At 47.0% G+C, this 13,221-nt stretch overlaps 1 protein-coding gene across 7 annotated transcripts in view; it reads right to left on the bottom strand.

Annotated features, from left to right (window-relative positions):
- COL26A1 (collagen type XXVI alpha 1 chain) overlaps positions 1-13,221 on the bottom strand; it is a 442,136-nt gene that overhangs the window by 398,490 nt on the left and 30,425 nt on the right. The window lies entirely within an intron of this gene.

Here is a 13,221-nt window from a genome sequence, read left to right as displayed (position 1 = left end):
AGGAGTAATTGCAGAAGGTACTTGAGTGAAATAATGAAAGATAAATGGACTAGACTCTCATTAGAGATTGGTGACATTAGCACCTTATTTTGCTGATCTAGACTTTAGATCCACAAGTAACAGATGCCTAACTCCTATTTAGGCATCTAGTATTTTGTCACAGTTAGGTGGCAATCATCAAAAGCTATGGGAAGTAAAGAATCTGGTGAATTATTTTTCTAGGAATATGGCAAGCATGCCCAATCTGTACTCAGGGCATTCTTTCTGAGTTAGCCCAAAACAGCTGAAGTTCTAGCACATATAATTTGCTCTTCCAAAGAATACCCTTGGTTGGAGCTCTTTAGGGGTGAACAGTAGCTTGGCACTTACCAAATCAATGGGAACTGAAGTTTCCAAACAGTTATTGTGCCTTTTACAACTTCCCCAAAGGTTTAAGTAAACATGCTTGCCCTACGTATAAACTTCCAGCAACTCGGACAGACAATGGGATGGAGACCCCAGAGAGGTAAGCATTTTGGAGCCAGGAGTCCCAAGTGAAATCCCGCTGATGACCTAATCAGAGGAAATAGTAACTCCCCTTCAGTTCTCATTTCATCCAAGCCCTGGCCAAAAGTGACATCTATTTGTGGTACATTATATTGGGCTAATCACCTTGTTTCTTACAAGCAGAGCATCCTGTCATTTCCCCAATACCTAGCACCTTTTTGTTGGGATACGGACTGAAAACAAATGGTGTCTTTACACGTGCTCCGGGGAGCAGGGGGGAGCGGGGAGGGCACGTTAATTAGAGCAGCTCTCGGGAACCACTCCAATTAAAGTGCCTGCAGTCTCTCATGTATGCAGGGTCCCGCGCTTCAAAATGGCAGCAGGGGTGCTTTAAGTAAAGCTCATTCAATGAGTTTTAGTTAAAGTGCCCCTGCCACCATTTTGAAGATCAGGGATGCTGAATACATGTGACACCAAGGCTGCTACAACATGATAATTAGCACACTCCAGTAGACTCTACTAATCAAGTCTGCTTTGATGTGTTTTAAATAGAACGCGTTGGAGCTGGCATCGGGCACATATACAGAAGCCCAAAGCTGCTAGATGAAGATTCAAAAGGGCATCACAGGTCATGAAGCAGCAAAGCATGAACAAAGCTGGCCTTATGCCCATTACAGACATTTTAAAGATGACAACAGAACTAACCTTGTCAAGCCAGAACTTATGGTTGAGAAGTGGGTTTAACACTGAAACAGGCACGAAAAACTAGCTAGTATCTTCAGATTGCAAACAGAAGAGAGAGTATAGTTAATAAGCATCCAATATAGAAGTTTCTTCCAGCCAAAGTACCACATTCTTCTTGCTTCATCCAACATGCTAGTTTCCTAACAATTAAGCTATTTTTGTGGCAGTCTTGAAAGATTTTTCCTACCCACTGTAATATGGCCAGGCTTTTGGGGCTAGTAGTTAATGAACCCATTCTAATTTTGTTCTGAAGTACGTGAAGAGGGATAGGTGCCTAGAAAAGCTTTTCAAATATAAATTTTCCATTTACTAAGTGGGTTCAATCTTACAAATTAGAAAAAGTATATTCATCCTGGGGTATTTTACTATAGACTAGAGGAAGAGAAGGAGCTCATAAAGACATGAACATGGCTAGGGCACTATAGAATAGATTGGGTTTGTAAAAATCTAGAACTTGGGGGCCATGTACAACACAATGATTAAGTCTGAAAGGACATATTGTGTATGCACAAGATTTCTCCTTGCAAACCAGAGTCTCAACAGGACCAGTCCCCAAAATGTAAGCAGGCATTCCAGTGCCTCATTCAAAAAGTGATGAAAGGATCCCATCACAGCTTACAGAGATTATAAATGACCTCTAATATTATATACAGATGCAAGCAGGAAAGGTTTAGGAGTATAATTGGCACAGGTCCAGCATGGCAGAGAAAATGTTATTGCTTATACAAGAACGCAACTTAAGCTGAGTAAATGTAATGACCCAAGTTACAGCTCCTTTAAGACTGAAACAGCCACATCTTAACCATGTCCACTGCCAACCTGTTTTACAGATGCTTTGCAGCTTTGTATGGTATTTGTGTTCTGTTGGTTAGAAACTGGTAGGAGCCACTACTCTGAACTCAATTCTGCATCCATTTTGTAGCAAGACCCTCCATTTCCCCACCCATTTAGCTCCATACGTGGTCCATTTTGCAGACCACCAGCAAGACTTCCATGGATGAAAGGGAAGAGAGCGCTATAGACCAGTGATTCTCAACCAGGGTGCCATGGGACCCTGGGCTGTAGTGGGATCCTTGTAAAGGTGCTGCCAGCTATTAGTGTTGTTAGGTGTGAAAACGTCTACACAAGATTCACAAGCTAAACTCAGAACTGCAAATAAAAATCCACACTGTTTAAAAAAAACATTTCTGATCCACTGTGGTCTGAGTTCTTTGCTTGAGCCTCTGATTTAAAATGCCACCAGCTGAGGGATGTAAAATAAGATCTTATTTCCCAATTGCATCTGAGATTTCACTCCCAGCATAATACAAATGCAGAGCTCACCAGGCAGCCTATATTTATTATGTAGAATGGGAAGATCCGGGTAGGGACATACACATTAGCTTTGCCATACCAGGATACCAAGTGTGAATCAATCCAATCACATCCAGGCCTCTTTGGAAGGCCATTTTACGAGGTTCTCAGCGACTGCTATTGTGACAGCATTAAACAGACTGAGGGAGTTTGCTGAACACGCACGCACCTGCCCCGGTAGCACATTTGGAGAAGGAGTTATGTGCATTCTGCTCACTCACTGAGACAAATTACTTGTTATTAGGGATGTGCGAAACAGACCCTATTTGATTCAGATTTGGATTTGGCCTGAATTGAGGACAGTGATTCAATTCATTGATTCAGGTCACTGTCCCCGATTTGATTTGGCCAAATCCAAATCTGAAGATTCGATGCTCAGCAATTCGGACATAGACACAGCTTTAAAAAAATTTTCTACGCGCCTTGAGATAGCAGGCACGGCTCATGATTGCTGCAATGCTGGAGTGGATGGAGCGTACCGCAGGAGCGCAGAGGAGCCCCCCGCATGCTCAGTGGCAAACACAGAAGTGGACCAGAAGTACTTCCGGTCCACTTCCAAGTCTGCCAGGGAGTGTGCAAGGGTCCCCTCCGCACCCCACTGGCTTGGCAATCAGCCACAGGGGGACCCTGGGAGCCCCCCCAGACTCAGGAGGCACCAGTCGCCAAGCTGAAGGGTTATGGGGGGGAAGCCCCCTAGTGCGCTCCCCTGCAGACCTGGAAGCAGACCAGAAGTGCTTTTGGTCTACTTCAGGGTCTGCTGCTGAGTGCACTGGGGATCCCCACATGCTTCTGTGGGTCTCTCCATGAGCCCCAGCATCAGCATTCATGCTACCTAAAAGTGTGTAGAAAAAACATTTAAAGCCGTCTCTATGCCCAAATTGCTGAATCTTTCCGAATCTCTCCGAATCAATTTGGAGAGTTCTGATTTGATTCGAAGAGATTAAAGAGTCCTCTGACTCTACTTGGATTTGGAGATTCAGCCACCAAATCGGGCTGAATCAAATCAGGGACCAAAGCTTTGCACGGCCCTACTCATCACACCACCTAGTCCTGAGGAAGAGGTTAGAAACTGATTATCTAGGGTGTGGGCTGAGTAGCCCTCCCGAAGGAATGCAGAGCAGCCAATGACACACCGTAGACTTGGGCTATCTTTTGCTTGGCAACATTACACAACAGGGAGGCAGGGTGTTGTTGGGCTTGGGCTTTTTTGACTATGCTACAGAGCAGGTTGGTAAAACCATCTCATTACAAGCTCCATTTGGACAGAAATTAATTCATGGAAGCGACAGTGTCATATTTCTTCTAATTGATACAGCCAGCCATACTGCGACAAGGCAGAAGTACTGCGACAAGGCAGAAGTAGACAGGTCTATAGAAAAGGAGAAGCAATGGGCAACATATATGCGGCTAAAACATTCCAGTCTTCCAAAAGCTACCCCAAACCCAGTTCTCATAGCCACTGGTGACGGAAACTGCATTAGCTTGGGATAACCACAATGCCCCTTCACTAAAAGAAGACACAGATGTGAGACAAGTTAAAGCTACCCCGAAAGTTTTGCCAATACAGTTTTCCAAATCCATTGCCCTAGAATAAATAATTTTCAAACACTTTTCCTTAAAATGGGGGAAAGTAGTCATCTGAAGGTTCTGTTCAACATCAAGCTAAAGCAAACAAATAATTCCATCCACTGAAGTAAACTTTGATTGCTTCATAAACTAAATTAATCTGAGTTTAGCAATCAGGTGTTTAAATCAACAGGATACAATTAGAAGAGAAAGCAGTTACATTCTTTGTTGTCTCTTTTCGTTATGGGATGGTAGAAACTAATTTCAGTTTTATTTTATAAAATTGACCTTTTTAGGAAAACTTACAGTATACAGGATTGTCAGTCTAATAAAACTGGATTGGGGTAGACAAGGTCCAGGGACAATTTCACAGTATAACGCACTCATGGCATCCAATACACTGTGTTCCCAGCTATGAGTCCTAGAGTGTAACCCCTTTTTTTTGGTTAAGAGCCAACCAAAAGGCGATTTCACCATGGTTTCTGTACTTCCTAAACATGTGCCACACACAGTTCAAAATCAGACACTAGCTATCAATCAACAAGAGAGACCTTGGCCAAGGCAAAGGAAAGTAGATACCTTTCCAAGAAAGGATTCTATCATACAAGGACAGTTTTTACTAACACCTGTTTCCATGCATTTGGACACCCGGATGCAATCAACTATAGAAGCCTCACCTATAGACTTGGCATTTCTGTTGCTTGTGGTTTGCTCTACAGCTCTTGGCTGCATAAACAACTGCAATGAATTACCTTTTTGTTTTCATAAAGCTAACGGACTGTATGTTATCCTTAGCACAGACCTACATTTAGGGCACAGAAAACAGTAGGAGTGTTTTGGTAACTAGATAGATTTCTCCAAGTTTCCTCATAACATTTTTCACTGGACCTATCAATTTCCCTGCAATACTGGAAAGGAATTTCAATAAAATCAGAAGGTCACTGACTTTTACTAGGAAAAGATGCTGATCCAACTCAATGAAAGTGAACCATGTCCTGTTTTCCTATGTAAATAGCCCAGCATCCTATATGCCTTGCCAGAATAGCAAACCACACATCATGCACTGAAGCCCATAGCTAGAAAGAGTTAGTTATTTATATATTCCACTAAGACAAGCAACAGAAATTGCCCCATTGCATGACAAGAAAGCTAGAGCTTCAAGGCTCCCGTGCACTCCAGCATTTCTCTTTATAGATAGTTGTTGTCAGAGAAAGGCTACAAATTATTCCATTCTTCACAAATACACACCTCAGTACACTCCTTATGAGCTTGCTACCTAAAGTTGCTGTGGCTGAATTGTGCTTTCTATGATCTGATAGAGTTCAGCATGTTCTACTGGTAAGTCTGCTCTGAAACCAGATTTAGGCTAGAGATGGGCTTAAACTAAATAATTTAGGATGAGTTCAGATCTGATTCGTGAGTTCAAGGTTTTTAGATCCATGTTTGTGGTTCAACCATGTGGCGGAGCACAGTTGGGATGCTCACCATGTGGCAGGGGCTGCAGTAGTCTGGGACAAAGCCAGCACAGAAGGCAGCCAAGTGAAGCCCCTGAATGTCACCCTAAGGGGGGGAGGTGTGTGACGGAGCACCTTTGGGGGTGCTCACCACTTGAGGACTTTCACAGGCTCAGAGGGGAGCCTGCTTTGGAGGAGCAGCAGGGGAAACCTCCCCCAGGAATTAGTTTAAGGGGGAAGGTGTGTGGCAGGGCACTCTTGGTGCCTGCCACTTTAAGAGCTGAGCCATGCAGCCAGCAGGTGCTTGATTGTGGCAGCCATTTTAGATCTCTGGCCACCTATATAAACAGAGCAGCTTGCTGCTGGCAGACCAGGCAGTAACATTGCCTGGCTGCATGCAACACCCTGGAGGTAAGGGCAGGAGCTAAAGGGGATGGTTTGGAAGCTCCTGGTCCTGGGCATGACCTAAAACTGTACCCTGCCAGGACTGGGTGGCCTGGTGGAGCACCCAGTGGCGCAGGAGCCCCGAGGAAATACCAGGACAGTTACCACCCCGGTGAAAGGCAGCTCGGGGCACCTTAACCTCTATCCCCTACACCATTGTGGGTATAAGGGGGCCAGGCGCCACTGTTGCCACCTGAGCCCAGGGAGGGTGTAAGACCTAGAAGGGGCCAGGCACAGCTATGGCCACCTGGGCCCCACCAGGGAGGGAAGCCCTGTAGCCCCAGTGAGGGAGCAGCATGGAGCCCCAGGGAGGGGCAAAGATGAGTGTGTGGCCCCAGTGAGGAGGCAGAGTGAGATGTGGAGTCCCAGTAAAGGGGGAAAGCCAGAGGGCTAGGAGCCCAGTATGTCTGAGTGTATAGAGTTGCCCCAGAAGGGGCCAGGGCAAGCTTAGACCTGGTCAGGTGATTGGCTAGCCACTACCATGGGGAGGGGCATGGGAGAGGCCCAAAAGATGGTACGTCTGCCACCCAAGGAATGGACTAGCTAAGCCTATGGCCTAAGGGGCCTGCTCCAAGAGGGAGCCAGCAGTACAAGTTGTTGACATGTGAAAGAGACCCTGCGAGACGGGGTAGAGTGTGAGAGGGCCTAGTGTGTGCGTCTGAGGCCTGACAACAAGACCTGAGCTTGGTCCGGCTGTAGGCCGAGAGCACTGTGTCATCTGAATGCCACCTGCAAGGCTTGGGCTGCGGTGTAGGGGAGAAATGGAGCTGCAGATAGCACCCGCTGGCATCGGGGCAAGACATGGGCAGCCTCCTGCCTTAATAAGAACCAATTAAGTAACAACAAAGCGTGGCAGATAAGACAGGTGGGTGGCATGCCCAGAAGCAGGTGGGGAAACCAGCACTGTGGCTGGTCAGGAAGTTCCCACTTTACCACAAACCAGATGTCAAGAAAAGTCAGGTGCACAGATCAAAGCTGGGTTCATTTGCTCAAAGGGCAGAAATTTTCAGATTGGAGGTAAAAGAATGGAAGGGAAGAAAAGCCCATGATGACTAGCAGGGATATAAAGATTATTTTTTAAATGTATCCGTTTAACCTCCTCCAAGTATATTGGTTAAACAGTCAACCAACAATTCATACCTAGTTTGACCTCTGAAAGGAACGGCCCCGACCCCTTATATCTTCAATGTGCGCCTGGTGCTGTGAGGGCCCCAGGCTGCTGGCAGGGAGTTGCAGGCAGGGGGCAGCAGTGTGGCAGGCCCCTGCCTGACTTACCTGCTCCCTGCAGCACAGGTGGTCAGGCTGCACACAGCACAGCTGCCATTGTGCAGGCTAACAAGCCAGGCCTTTGCTGCTGACACTACAACTGGCTTGTAAACTGGGGGCAAGCCAGGGTGAGCAGCTGGCTGGGATCTGGCCCCAGAGTGGTACAGAGTCCCCAAAATAGCTGACTCTCTCCCAGCCAGAGTCCACATGAGCATGGGAAGGCCCTCACATGAAAGAGCCAAAACTCCAATGTTTGGGAGTGAGCAGATCAGCGCAGGGCATCGGAACCCTGCCCTACCCATGCCAAGAGACATTTAGCTGGTCATTTTGTTATCCTCTTCACCCTGACTATACTACTACACAGCCAGCAGATGCAGATGGGACACCACATTGCTGCATACCAATTAATCACATTAAACCCTCAAATGCATCCTGTGATCCATTGTAACACCCGAGAGGAAAGGGATGGGGTGTAGGGAAGGAGAAGCCCCAGAGAAGACACCAGAGGAGAGCCTGAGCCAGCAGGAAGATCTTCAATCAAGGGAACCAAGTACATCTCCCGTAAGTTGAGGCAGGCGAGTTGGCTTGAGGCAATCCAACCCCCAAGTGGCAGCACAAAGGCCTGCCACAGCAGGCATAGCTGAGCCACTAAGGCAGCACTGCCCAGCTGCAAAGATGCAGCTTCCTTTAGTCTTCATGGGCAGGGGCTGGGGCTACAGACAAAGACAAGGCTGAGGACTTCTCCTGTGCCTGGATTCTGCCACTACAGGGAGGGAGGGAGGGAGGGGCCAGGCCCCCCACAGGGGTCAGACAGGGCCTTCCTGCTGCAGCAGTGAAACTCCAAGCTGCGCAGTGAGTCTGCCCAGCTCTCCTGCAGCAGCAGCAGGGCCCAGTCAAGATGATGAGCTCCCCATGCTTGTGCTGCTGCAGCCCGGACCTAGAAGGCTCCTCTGCACTGCCGGGCTGGGGCCGCCTCAGCTCAACCCAGGGGAAGAAAGGGTCTGGTCCCAATGGGGCAGCCTCTACCAAGTGCGCTGTGTCCTTCCCTCTCCTGCCCATGGTGCAGGGACTGTGCAGGGCCGGCTCAAGGCGAGGAGGCACTGTGGCAGCTAGAGCAGCTGGCACTGAGTCTGAGCAATCACCACTGGCCCCTCACGCATTAAGTGTGGCCTCAGAGCATTCCTGAGGGGCGGTGGTGTAGCTGCTTCATCTTGGGAGGCTGCTGTTGCAGCCTTAACACTCCCCCAAGATTCCTGCTGCACCCCACAAACTTACTTGGCACTGGAGCAAGTTATGCAGTTTGCTCAAGTTGAAACAGGAAGGCCATGACTGAGCCTAGAAATTGAAGCCAGGTCACCCAAGTTCCAACCCAACATCCTACTAACAAGCTTCTCTTCCCTTTCACGTGCTATCCAATTTGCAATTCCAAACCACACTCCCATTAATCAGTACCTAAAAACTGCATCAATGGGTATATGCCAAATCCAGAGGACCAACCAATTTCTTCCTAAAACGTGATCCAGAAAACCCCTTAAAAAACAAAAGAAATGGAAAAGCTTCTAACTTAAATATTAGAATCCAAAAGAGGGGATTGGGGGGTCAGAAAGAAAGCTGAATTAAGGCTGATCAAGGGGTAGAATAGCTATTTACTGTCATCTCATAAGAAGGTAATATTTTGAGAAAGGTTACTGTAAATCAAAGATGTCAACTCTGGAGGGAGAAGTGACAAGTTATTGTCACAGCGAATCATTTGCAGCCCAATACACTGGGAGCTATAGTGTTTTTGGATGATTGCTGGTGTTTCTCATCCAGGTAGAAGAACAGCAGCCAGGTGGGAGCAGAGGCAGAGAATGCCTCTTGCAGACATTCCAGTTCTCTCTTTCTCCTATGTCAACTGCAGCAGCGCAGGGACACAGCCAGGCACCTGGAGCAAAATGGAAGTATCATCTTCCGGTTGCTGGTGCAGTCATAGCACCCACTTTTTATCATCCGCCCCTACCCTGTCTCCTACCCTCAAGGCAGCTCCCAAGACAGTTTCCCCTATCACCCAAGCCATTTCCTTGCTGAAACAATTTGGCCAAATTCATGAGTAGCTTCAATTCTCCCTCATCGGCCCCTTTTTTTTGTTTTGAAAAATTGTCTACTGCTCAAACACACATTTGATGTGATAAGAAACAGAATATAGAAATTTATTATTTAGAAAGCTGGGGGTTCTTTTGCAGAACAAATAAGAAACATAATTTGCCAAAAGAAAGATAAACCAGAACCTCATAAGACAGTTGACTCTGCTATAGAGAATTCTCCATATTGCTCAGATCAGCAGGCACTGAAAAGGACAACAGAATGAATGCCTGGAACACAGATCTTTGAGAGAGACCACAGGAGCAAGACATTTCAATAAATAATTTAGAGTCTCTTCTGCAGAAGAACCAGAACTTCTACACTGCAGATGCTGAAAACAGCTTATTCTTTGACACAAGGCTCAGGCTGTTCTAATAAGCAAGAGAAACAGCTAAGTAACTGAGAGATATTCCAGAAAGCCTCAAATTATAATAGCCAGTGCAACCAGCTCTGCCTATTATTATAGGTGGGAAGTGTCAAGCAATCATAAAATCCTGTTTCCAGTTTCTTATATAACTTTGCCAAACTATTTAGGCTGAAATTTTATATGCAAGTGTCTGCTTCAGGCTGAATTTTTTTGGGGGGGGGGGCTGCAAGAGGGGAGAAGAAGGGTACAAAAAAGGAAGATTTCTGCCAAAATAGCTCAGTTGTTTCAGAGAATAGACTAGGGGAAAATGCAGTGTTTGCTCATGTTAAAAGAAATTTGAGTTTCCCCAAAGAAAATGCTGCTATAGCACTCTCTCCCCACAATCCTGCTTGAACAGGGACACTCTCTCTCCCCCTCCATGCTGTGTCCAAGCTGGCCTTTTGCCTTTCCAGCAAAAGTGTGCTGAATAAGAGCAGAAGAAAACTACAGTTCAGGCATGCTTAGGAGAGACCTACTACAGCTTCACAGCTCAACTCCCCAAAGACTCCATTTGCGCCATGCTTGGCTCAAGCACAGATTTGAATGGGACTCTCCCGTGGAGCTGCCCCCGGACCTGCTCAGCTGCAATTCAGGTACCAGAAGTGAGAGCAGGGATTCTGCCTCTCCTGTGCTATTTGGGCCCAGGTCTGAGTCTATGCAGCTGCAGCAGCCTGATAAAAAAACTGAAGGCAGAAGAGAGAAAGGAGGAATCACAGAAGCTGATGGGGCAGCAAAGGGTGCTAGGAGTTCAAAAGGAAACCAGGAGCTGAAGAAAGGGAGAGTGAGACTGAAGGAGCCCAATGTGATGAGGAACTGGGTTGCATGGAAGGAAAAGGGACTGACTAGGTAAGGAGACAAAACACTGAGACTAGCTAAATTATATGAATAGGACTGAAGTGAGAGTTCCAGGTCCAAGAGAAAAAACGTCAATGAACTGCATGGGCATCTACCAGAACGCCAGATTTTGCCATGTTATTCCCCCCACTTTGCTTTGTGAACAGTAAGCAGTCTGTCTCCATCACATATCCCACATCAATATTTCAGTACCTAACTTGGCAACCTTTGGGCCTTGTTACATGGTAATTTTGGGCAGCTCCTGGAGCTCAACACTTGGATTGCCCATACATTAACACCTGAAACTAGTTTTAAGCACTTGTTAGGCAAGTCACTCCAGGGCACGATTCACCCAGCTCATGTTACATTAATGTGTAGCCATTCTGGGCTACACCTTAGTGTAAACACCCCCACCCCAGATCAGGCCCATGGCCCCCCTACTGCTCCCTCCTTACTTATGGCTGCCCATGCTGTCTGTCCTGGGGGAGCAGGCAGGGAAGGGTTAACCTGCCTGCCCAACTGCTGCTGTCTGGGCCAGGCTCAGCCTCCCTGCTCCCCTGGTACAGACAGTGCAGGCAGCCACTGTCTGTGCACAGGTTAATGTGCTTCCAGAACTAATTGTTAATAAGTTAAAACAAAAAACAAACTGGATCAAGGGTAAAAAATGTAAAACTAAGAACTGACAATGGGGAGATGATTCCCACTAAAGGAATATGTGAACTAGAGGTAAAAGTTAAGGATCAAATTGAACAGATTACTTCTGTAATAGCCATAGGGAATGCTATGCCAGTAGTGGAGCTAAAAACCTGCCAGAATTGGAGTTTAATTAAGAGAGCATATATGGTAACAGATGCCAAGGACACTATAGAAGACCACTATTCTGATGTTTTTGAGGGCATTGGTAAATTGGAAACTGAATATAAAATTGAGCTCACAGAACCCAATTTTCCAGTCATTCATGCCCCAAAAGAGGTTCCTCTAGACATCAAAAGGAGACTAAAAAAACAGCTGAACTGACTGGTTAATTGACAAAGTAGAAGAACCTACTGAATGGGTACATTCATTAGTAATTATAGAAAAGAAAGATGGGACACTAAGGTTATGCTTAGATCCAAAGGAGCTCAATAAATATGTAAAAAGAGAGCACTTTCCATTGCCTGTGAGAGAGGATACATTTAGTGAAATGGCTGGTGCTAAATATTTTTCTATTCTGAACTCATCCTTGGGGTTTGGCAGGTTCCTTTAGATGAAAAAAAGTTCAAGGCTATGCACTTTTAATACACCCTTTGGGAGATATTGCTTTTGCAGGCTCTTGTTTGGCCTCAGTTCAGCACCTGAGATCTCTCACAGGCAAGTGCAGCAAAAATTTGATGAAGCAGCAGGTGTCAAGGTGTATATTGATGACATCCTTGTATGCGGCAAAAAAAAAAAAGAGGAACATGATTTGAGGTTACAGAAAGCCTTCAACAGGGCAAGGGTGTCAGGGCTGAAACTTATACAAGCAGAAATGCAAATTTAGAGTTAAAGAAATCACCTACTTGGGGGAAATAAATATCAGAAAATGAGGTTCAAATAGATCCTGAGAGAATAAGGGCAATATAAAGCATGCCACCCCCACAAGATAAGGAAGGGATACAAAGGTTCCTGGGAATAGTCACCCATGTAGGCAAGTACATAAAAAAAAACCTTGCAGAGCACACCAGCAAACTGAGAGTGCTACTAAAATAAATATTCAATGGATATAGGATGGACAAAGAATTTGCAGTTACAAAAACTTTTTGAAACAGCTCCAGTCCTTGAGTGTTTTAACAGTAAAAGAGAAAACAAATTGTCCACAGACGCCTCGAAAGAGGTCACTGGGGCAACCCTGTTGCAAAAGTATGCCACTGGGCTCCAGTGATCACCATATGCATCCAGAGCAGTGTTCCCTCTAAGGAGTAGCGGTCCATGAGCACGCCACTTTGGTCCCGGCTCCCCCTTTCGGTGTGGTGTGGGACACCTACCTTTCACCCGGGGCAGGCAGCAGTCTGGGGGGCTGGAGCCTGCAGGCCCCAAGTGAGGCTCCTCTGGGGCTGGAGGCTGGTGCGGGCTCTGGGAAACTGCTCTGCTTCCCTGCATCGCCTTGGGGAGTGAGGAGACACATGGCATCAGGGCCAGGGAGTGGAGCATTTCCCAGAGCCCGCGAAGCAGTTCCCCGGGGCCAGTGGGGCCCATGCCAGCCCCCACCCCAGCCTCCATCTCTGCCTTGCCTCACCTCAGGGAGGAGCCGCTGTCTGCCCCGAGTGAGGCTCCTCCGGCTCCGGGGAAGCGCTCTGCAGGCTCCAAGAAGTGCTACACTCCCCGGCCCTGACTCCACGTGCCTCCTTGCTCCCCTAGGCAATGCCGGGGAGCGAAGCAGTTCCTCAGAGCTGGCAGAGCCCACGCCAGCCCCCACCTCCACCTAAGGGAGGAGCTTACCTTTACTACGAATCCCACGCCACGGCCCGGCTCCATTCCCAGTGGGTGCGCAGCCTGAAAACGTTTGTGCATGGCCAAACCTTTACTCGT

This window comes from Gavialis gangeticus, unplaced genomic scaffold (assembly GCF_001723915.1).
Source record: "Gavialis gangeticus isolate Ggan-Ray unplaced genomic scaffold, GavGan_comp1, whole genome shotgun sequence".
NCBI classification, from domain to species: Eukaryota; Metazoa; Chordata; order Crocodylia; family Gavialidae; genus Gavialis; species Gavialis gangeticus.
This window is presented reverse-complemented; position numbering and strand designations above follow the sequence as displayed.